Consider the following 10,114-nt stretch of genomic DNA (forward strand, 5'->3'; position numbering starts at 1 on the left):
GCCCCCAACAATCTGAGTCCTCATTTTACCTACCGATGGAATGCTTGGAACAGGAGTGGGTTCTAAATTTTTTTACTACCGGTTCTGTGGGCGTGGCTTATTTTGTGGGTGTGGCTTGATGATCATGTGACAGTGGGTGTGGCTTGATGGTCATATGACTGGGTAGGCGTGGCCAACTCAATGTCTCTCATGTCAAGGGGTACCTCGCCTGGCTCCTCCCCTCCCAGCCATTCCTTGTCACACCCAGCCTCAAAGTATCTATAGTTCTGCAAAAATGTTGTTCACCTTTTTTCAACTTTACTATCTACATACTATAGATCAGGGGTCTCCAAACTTGGCCACTTTAAGACTTATGGACTTCAACTACCAGAATTCCTCAGGCAGCTTTGCTGTCTTAAAATCTTAAAGTGGCCAAGGTTAGAGACCTCTGCTATAGATGCACTTTCATGCACCACTGAAAGGAGAAAATGGCTCACATGCTTTGCCCAAGAGTGTGATAGGCAACAGGCTTTTAAGGGGCTGCTAGAAATAAGCGGGGGGGGGGATATTTTCCAAAGCACCAGAAGGCAAAACAAGAAGCAATGGATGGAAACTCAGCAAAGAGAGAAGCAACCTAAAACTAAGGACAAACTTCCTGACAGTGTGAACCTATATAGGTTTCAGTCATAATTTCACATATAAAATAGCCATTCATGTAATACAACCTGCATATTGTTCAAAACAATCATTAGTATTATGGCTGATGTTTGAAGCAAGCCTAAAATCCTCATTCCCTCCCCATTCCAGGAGAAGGTTACTTCAAAATCCCCATTTCCTCCCCACCCCACTAATCTGTTCTGGGAAGGAATCAAACTCCCTCCTCTTCATTTCCCAAATAAAATATCCCAGATAATTAAGGGATAATCAAGCTGCTAGCAAGGAACCTGCCTGGAATTCCACATTCCTGCCAGATGCATAAAGGAAACTTTGTAAGCAGAAAACAGAATGCTTAGAGATCATAGAAAGTGGAAGCCGGAAGTTCAGTTCCATTTACAAGCAGGCAGAAAACTCATTCAAGATAGGATACTTCACAATGGAAATTGCCCAAACCTTTTTAGAAACACAAAGCCCATGTTGCACAAACCCCAAAACTTCAAAAACATTGAACCATATAAGAATTCCTCTTCTTATCCAATTTGACCCAGAAAAGAGCTTCTAGCAGCTCTGTCAATTTAAAACGACAGCATTTCCCCCCCCCCCCGCTTCTTCTTTGCCAAGCGATCTCCTGGCTGAGAAGCGAGCCGATCAGTTTGGAGGCTTCTTGGCTTCTCAATTTAAAAACAATGTCTTGTTGTTTTTTTCCCCTCTTCTTCGACAAGTGAGTCTTGATTTTTTCCTTCTAGCCAATCAGCTGGGAGTTGGGAGGCAGCAATAGATTGGGGGCAGGGCCAGGCAGAATTTTTACTACCGGTTGTCCGAACTACTCAAAATGTTTACTACTGGTTCTTGCAAACTGGGGAAAACCAGTAGCAACCCACTAGTGGCTTGGAAGGCTATGTCAACCTTGAGCCAGTCAGAATTGAACTGCTGGCAGAGATAGCCTGCAATACAGCATTCTAACCACCATGGCTCTTATCAATGAAAGAATGCATAATCCATGATGCACTGAGGCAGAATTTGAAAAATGCATATGCAAAAATATCCAGAAGCAGTAATGAATGTCCGATTTAAATTTCAAAAGGAAAATGGATTTTCCATGGTAACGTATTTCTTACGTCTACCAAAGAATCTGAATATTAACTTAACTGCTTTACAGAGTAACTATAGCAGTTATTATTAGTTCTGTCTTTATTTCTAACATAGATATATTGAACCACTAAAAGATGAAATCCTTTATTATTAATGATCAGAAAATTTGTTCCCTGAAGTGTATCCCAAAGACAGTCTAAAGTTATTAAGAATGGGTCATTACTATCCACTGTATTAGATGAGCCAGGAAAGTGGATATTGTTATTTTTAATTGAATTTTCCATAAAGGTCATCTATCCCTTATAAAAGGGGGGAAAGCCATTCTTTCATAGACTCTTAATGACTGAATCAGCATAAAAGCATCTGTAATAATAATAAGAAATAAAAATATCTCAGATTGCTTATAAATGTTCACCATGGCTGAGTCAATGTTAGCTCAATAGAATGTAGAATAGAATAGAACAGAACAGAACAATGATTCATTTTGCATATGGGCATTGAAAATAGTTCAGAATGGTAACTTCTAGCAGTAGCCTTATTTAAAGCTGAAGCTATGTTTTTTTAAAAAAAAAATTCTAGGAGGTGACACAGGTACAAAAGTACAAGTACAAAATGCAGCAATAGGTTTGCTATCTGATGCTAAGGTAGAGACATGACTTCATACCGATGCAGAAAAATTCACCCTGGAATAGGAATAGGAATAGGATTTTATTGGCCAAGTGTGATTGGACACACAAGGAATTTGTCTTGGTGCATATGCTCTCAGTGTACATAAAAGAAAAGATACGTTCATCAAGGTACAACATTTACAACACAATTGATGATCAATATATCAATATAAATCATAAGGATTGCCAGCAACAAGTTATAGTCATACAGTCATAAGTGGAAAGAGATTGGTGATGGGAACTATGAAATGATTAATAGTAGTGCAGATTCAGTCTGACAGTGTTGAGGGAATTATTTGTTTAGCAGAGTGATGGCCTTCGGGAAAAAACTGTTCTTGTGTCTAGTTGTTCTGGTGTGCAGTGCTCTATAGCGTCGTTTTGAGGGTAGGAGTTGAAACAGTTTATGTCCAGGATGCGAGGGATCTGCAAATATTTTCACGGCCCTCTTCTTGATTCGTGCAGTATACAGGTCCTCAATGGAAGGCAAGAAATAATACTTAAAGTAGTAAATGGTTTAATTAGCCAACTTTGGCTTCCTCATTATGAATCTGTTCAGAAATTAAGATTTGCAAGAGAGCTATTAAAATATTTCTTATAGTAGCATTTATTTATTTTTTGTAGACATTGTACCTAGGTGTGGTATAACCGCTCCAGTTTGGATTGCAGAAAATATGATTTCTGTAACAGAATTATCTGTGCTTGGAATGCATTACCTGACTCTGTGGTCTCTTCTCATAAGCCCAAAAGCTTTAACCAAAATCTATCCACTGTTGACCTCACCCCATTCCTAAGAGGACTTTAAGGGGCGTGCATAAGAGCACAAATGTGCCTACCGTTCCTATCCTATTGTTTCTTTCCATATATGTGTGTGTGTGTGTGTGTGTGTGTGTGTGTGTGTGTGTGTGCTTATACTTCCTTGTTTCTCCTCATATATATGTTTATATATTATATAATCTTTTTGTGTTATGCTTGTGTATATTGTTATGACAAAATTAAATAAATAAATAAATAAATAAAATAAGCAAAGCAATAAAAATCTAGCATGGTAATTACCAGTATTATTACAAAACCATTATAATTATTTCTTTCCTTTTACTGCACAGGTATTCCTCAAGTTACAATCACGTATTTAGTGACCGTTTGAAGTTACAATGGGACTGAAGAAAGTGACTTGCAACTGGTCCTCACACAGCATCCCCATGGTCACATGATCACAAGTTGGGTGCTTGACAATTGGCCTGTATTTACAATGGCCTGGAGTCATGTGATCACTATCTATGATCTTCCCAGTCAGCTTCCAACCAGCAAAGTCAATGGGGAAAGCCAGGTTTGCTTACTGACTCTATGATTCAATTACAGTGATTCATTAAAAAATGGTGGCAAAAAAAGTAAAAAATAGCCAGAAGCAACCTAATTAACCTTCTTGCTTAGCAACAGAAATTTGAGTTCCAATTGGGACTGTATATTGAGGATACATGTATTATGTGTGTACAAGTTGCAATGTGTTATAAAAAAAAAATAGGATGAGTCAAAATGATTGAAAAGAAATAGAGGAACAACTAAGTCACAATACCAAAGGAGTACTAGGAGAGATTGGAACATCATTTGAGTAAGTATGCGGGGCTTACTCTCTAAGGAAAAGACCATGGCTTCAACAAAGAAAATAAAATAAACAAAGTTTTGAGAAAATAGCAGAAATGACCAAAGTTTCCCTAACTGGTTGTGCAGATTAATTCGCAAACACAGGTAGCCTTTACAACCATTGTAATACAACTTTACAATTTACAACCATTCTTCAATGACCCTTTTGAAGTTACAACGGCACTGAAAAGTGACTTATGATCATTTTTCACACTTACGACCGTTGCAGCATCCCCATGATCACAAAATTCAGATGCTTGGGAACTGGTTCACATTTATGATGGTTGAAGTGTCTTGGGGTCATGTGATCACCTTTTGCAACCTTCTGATCAGCAAAGTCAATGTGGAAACCAGATTCACTTAACAACCGTGTTACCATTTTAACAACTGCAGGGATTAGGAACTGCGACAAGAAAAGTCATAACAGGCCAAACTCACTTAACTCACTGTCTCACTTAGCAGCAGAAATTTTGGGCTCAATTGTGGTTCTAAGTCAAGGATTTGTACAAAGATTTGTACAACGATTCAAAAGACAGATTTTCTGGATCCACTGATAACTCTGTGGATCAGTCTGGATGAACTGAGTCTGTGTTATGTGCAAAATTCATCAGGGATGTACCTAGACCACATTGGTCTGAGAAGACTAGAAGGAAATAAAACAACTGTCAGAGATGATTCCACCAAGAAACTTGGGTGCTTTGATTGACAGTAGTTTCTCTTGCCTATCAGTCATTGCATTTACATCCTTTCCCTGTTGTTATTTGGAGACCACAATAATAATTAGATGCATGATGCTTTTACCAAAAGGAACCTCCAAAAACAGCATTCTTACGTCTAGCATTCTATCAATCATCTAATACTTGAATGTGACAATCACTGTTCATCTCCTGAACTATTTCAATTAGCATGGGAAATCATCCCTCTTTACATAATTCAATCATATCCAGTCAACACTTCTGAATCCAACTTTGGATTTTAGGCCTTGCAGTGTTCTTGCTAGAAGATTATCTCTTTTATTTTTGCAATTTTTAAATGCTAACCTTCCTCTCTTTTTTATTGCTCAGCTGATCACTTTCGAGTGCATTTCTCTAGTTGGATACTATAGAAATGATCCCTGAAAGTATAGTATTGCCTTCCTTTACAAAAAAAAAAAAAGATTTTGCATGTGAAGGTGTAAAAATAAAAATAAAATAAAACAAAGTAGTTAAATGACTTGCATGCCAGAGCAAAGCTGACTTCTAAAAGATTTTGGACAGAGAGGACCGCTGGTTTGAAAGAAGGGTCAAAGAGGCCATCTAAGTCAAAATTGAACATTCCACTCTCAAAAAGGGGGAGGGATGTGAAATCATCTACCTCCAGTCTACAACACAGTCCTTTCAACAGTTCCAAGAAGGCTCCATACCCATTTGCACCACTCACTGACCCTGACGACACAGATGAACCTCCAGGTGGCCTCAATGACTCGCTAAAAGAATGCAAATGACCACCTGTCTGCAAGGAGTATAAATCCTTCCATCCCCCACCATCCAGTCAGAGCCGAACAAGCTACTGAGATAAGAAGTGAAATATCTTCAAAGAAAAACAAAAATAGTTCAGTTGCCTCTTGAAAAAGCAACTTTGGGACCTCTCTTCAATGTTTTCTATTAATCTGTCAGGCTGGGTCTGCGACCCCCGAGCCGGGCCCCCTGCCAAAAAGTGACTCAGAAAGTGAGGGGGAAGAGCCATCAGGACTTACCTCTGGAGCACCGGCTTCCCTGGCTCAGCTCCAGGAGCCAGAGGCAGGCCAGGTGGAGGAGATAACAAGGCCTCCGTCCCCTGACTCTTCTCCCCCGCAGGCTATGCCTCCAGGCCCGGCTGATGGCAATCAGGCCTGGCTGGACCCTAGGTTTCGTAGGCAGGACAGGTGGGAACAACAGAAGCAGGGGTGGGGCAGGCCTAGGAAGTGCTGAGTCATGGAGCCACACCTCACAGGATATAAAGCAGCAAGGGCTGCTATACCACTTCATGGCAAGCAAATCAACTGCTTAGAGGAAGAATTAGAGCTGAAGTCGTGTTTGTTCCTGCTTTCCTGGCTGACTCATCGGCATCAAGAGAGATAACAGAGACACTTGGCATACGCTCGCTAGTTTGCTGCCAGAGCTGATAGTTGCCAGCTAATTAAGTCATCGCTCGTGTCTCCCGGACTGCGAAGGGGGACAGATCAGATATGCTGAACTCCCCATCTGATATTTTTTGGAGGATGAATTATGTAACAAGAGGTGCAATGGGTCCTTCCTTCCTTCCTTCCTTCCTTCCTTCCTTCCTTCCTTCCTTCCTTCCTTCTTTCTTTCTTTCATACTACTGAATATAGGATGACCTTAGAACAGTGTTTCTCAACCTTGGCAGTTTTAAGGTATATGGACCTCAACTCCCAGGTTGACCATGCTGGTTGGGGAATATTGGGAGTTGAAGTCCACATATTTTAAAGTTGCTAAGGTTGAGAAACAGTGCCTTACAATATTAGCATATAGGACTATGCTATTCAAAAATCTTCAGAAGTCCTGGGAAAAGAAAAGATGCCCATCATCCTGAATTTTACGAATCTCTTGTGTGAAGTGAACATAATGTTCATTTTCATAAATTAATGGAAAGGAGAGGGAAGAAGTGTGATTAAAATGGAACTCTCTAGTGGAGCAGAGAGTTCATTTCTAATATACATATTAAATTATTCCTGGGGAGGGAGAATACTGAATATTAGAAACATGCTTGAACTGTTTTATAACTGCTTTGCTTCTGAAAACAAATCTGTTTCATATTATTGTGAGTGGATGAATTATTTTGTACACTTCAAAATACCTGCATTATTTGCTCTCACCCGCTTTTACAAATACTAAATTAATGTTCATTTATTTCTCCACTTGTATAGTCTCCACCACATTATGACTTCATCAATTGCTCTTTTTTAATAGAGAATGCTATTTCCATCCAATTTTGAATGTCATGTTACAGATAAATGAAACCAAAGACCACCACCTCTGTATTGTATGTGAAATCTCTAATATCATGGCTCTAGTGTAATGCCTTAGACAATCAAGCTAAATATGTCAAGGGACTTTTTAATACGCTGCATTGATGAAACAAGGGTATTAGATTTATTCAACCATGAAGAAGACTTTGATTATTGCTCACCTCAGCTGTACACTGGTATGGTGACCATGAAAGAAAAAAATCCCCTGAAAATGAAATGTGATTAGTTCCTGATGGCTTTAAATTCTTTTTCTACACTTGGCATGGAGTGAATTCATATTACCAGCTTCTACTGAGATTTTTCCACCCGATCTCATTTGCAGCTCAGCACATCAGTTTGCTATCATCTTTATCGATACTTGATTGCAAACTTAAGGAGTGGTGCAGTGATTGTCATCTTATTTTTTGCTTATTTAATCAGGAGGGCCGTTGTGTTCCCCCAACATCCAAAAAATAGCCATAACATGTATAACTTTGCAAACATGCTGTGTTTACACTCACTCTCTTTAATAGATGTGCTTCATGCTACGAAATCCGAACACTGATGCATTGATAAGCTTTAAAGATTTATAAGCTTTAAATCATTGATAAGCAGTTAAGATTTAAGAAAACACTATTTTTAAAAGCTTAGTAAAGGAGTCTATTTGAGTATTTGTGTACATGTAGATTTGTGTGAGTGCGCATCCATGTAGATGTGGGTGCACCCATTGGGTAATCCCAGTACATTTGAGCAAGAAATGATTTAAGCCATTGTCAGGAAGTGAGAAATTATGGGTAACTTTAAATGCTAAGGATAATTAAAGGGTCACCTAGTTTTGATAGTGCTACAGACTCCATTTCCTAGTTTCCTAGATGGATGTTAGTTTTAGAAGACTGTCAAGAACAGAAAAATAGATATTTATCAGCAGTAATGTTACTAATAAAATCTCTCAAACTATTAGAATGTTGCATCTTACCTTGATTCCTTGACATTTGATTGCAGAATCTGCAAATAATGAGAATTGATGTAATTCTTACAAAATAGGAAATAACTGCAAAAGTGTTTTAATTGCTATCACAATCATATTTTAGTACTGGTATAACAAGCATACACTGATTAATCATTAAATTTAGATATTGGAATAAACCAGTATATATTATAATACGAAAGAGTTCAGCCTCTTCCCAAACTCTAGAATAGAATAGAATAGAATAGAATAGAATAGAATAGAATAGAATAGAATAGAATAGAATAGAATAGAATAGAATAGAATTCTTTATTGGACAAGTGTGATTGGACACACAAGGAATTTGTCTTGGTGCATATGCTCTCAGTGTACATAAAAGAAAAGATACCTTCATCAAGAATTCTAAGGTACATCACTTAATGATAGTCATAGGGTACAAATAAGCAATCAGAAAACAATATCAATATAAATTGTAAGGATTACCAGCAACAAAGTTACAGTCATACAGTCATAAGTGGAAAGAGATTGGTGATGGGAACAATGAGAAGATTAATAATAGTGCAGATTTAGTAAATAGTATGACAGTGTTGAGGGAATTATCTGTTTAGCAGAGTGATGATGTTTGGGAAAAAACTCTTCTTGTGTCTAATTGTTCTGGTGTGCCGTACTCTATAGCGTCATTTTGAGGGTAGGGGTTGAAACAGTTTATGCCCAGGATGTGAGGGGTCTGTAAATATTTTCACAGCCCTCTTTTTGACTCGTGCTGTATACAGGTCCTCAATGGAAGGCAGGTTGGTAGCAATTGTTTTTTCTGCAATTCTAATTATCCTCCGAAGTCTGTGTTTGTCTTGTTGGGTTGCAGAATCAAACCATCTGCACAAGTTCCCAATCTTGTTCAACCACAAAAAAGTACAGAACTTTTTGTTTTCTGATTTGGGGGAACCACATATGAAGATTATATGCCAAGTTTAAAATATGGTTAAATTTAAATAATGTTAGCTGAACCAGTGCAATTTAAAATTGGCATATACTTAAAAAGCATAATGTTATAGGACTGAAATATTCCAAATTCCTCCTTATGTTGATTGAAAGGACAGGTGTGAAAAGATGTCAAACTTTCTGGGAATTATTGAATAGATAATATAAATTGATATTAAACCTTGATGTTCTCTAGGTTATACTTTTCTTCATAATTGTATGCAGCCCCCTTTATACTCTGGCGGCCGTCTCCAGGAGGGCCTTTTACCAAGTCCGCTTGGTCCGCCAGTTGCGTCCCTTCCTTGACCGGGATGCCTTATGCACAGTCACTCACGCTCTGGTTACATCTCGGTTGGATTACTGCAATGCTCTCTACATGGGGCTGCCTTTGAGGTGCACCCGGAGGCTGCAGTTAGTCCAGAATGCGGCTGCGTGAGTAGTAATGGGAGCCGCTCGTGGCTCCCACGTAACACCACTGCTCCGTAGTCTGCACTGGCTTCCTGTGGTCTTTCGGGTGCGCTTCAAGATTTTGGTTACCACCTTTAAAGCGCTCCATGGCTTAGGACCCGGGTACTTACGAGACCGCCTGCTGTTACCCTATGCCTCCCACCGACCCGTACGCTCTCATAGAGAGGGTCTCCTCAGGGTGCCATCCGCCAAACAGTGTCGGCTGGCGGCCCCAGGGTAGGGCCTTCTGTGGGAGCATCGACGCCTGGAATGAACTCCCCTGGCCTACGCCAAGTGCCTGATCTTCGGACCAAATTATGGGTAACTTTAAATGCTAAGGATAATTAAAGGGTCACCTAGTTTTGATAGTGCTACAGACTCCATTTCCTAGTTTCCTAGATGGATGTTAGTTTTAGAAGACTGTCAAGAACAGAAAAATAGATATTTATCAGCAGTAATGTTACTAATAAAATCTCTCAAACTATTAGAATGTTGCATCTTACCTTGATTCCTTGACATTTGATTGCAGAATCTGCAAATAATGAGAATTGATGTAATTCTTACAAAATAGGAAATAACTGCAAAAGTGTTTTAATTGCTATCACAATCATATTTTAGTACTGGTATAACAAGCATACACTGATTAATCATTAAATTTAGATATTGGAATAAACCAGTATATATTATAATACCAAAGAG

General features: G+C 38.9%; 1 non-coding gene across 1 annotated transcript; it reads right to left on the reverse strand.

Moving 5' to 3' along the window:
• Positions 1–5,058: 5,058 nt before the first annotated feature.
• On the reverse strand, positions 5,059–5,167 carry LOC131196437 (small nucleolar RNA U3). The gene has a single exon (XR_009154722.1). It is a non-coding gene; the product is annotated as a small nucleolar RNA U3 (small nucleolar RNA).
• Positions 5,168–10,114: the final 4,947 nt, after the last annotated feature.

This window comes from Ahaetulla prasina, chromosome 3 (assembly GCF_028640845.1).
Source record: "Ahaetulla prasina isolate Xishuangbanna chromosome 3, ASM2864084v1, whole genome shotgun sequence".
NCBI classification, from domain to species: Eukaryota; Metazoa; Chordata; class Lepidosauria; order Squamata; family Colubridae; genus Ahaetulla; species Ahaetulla prasina.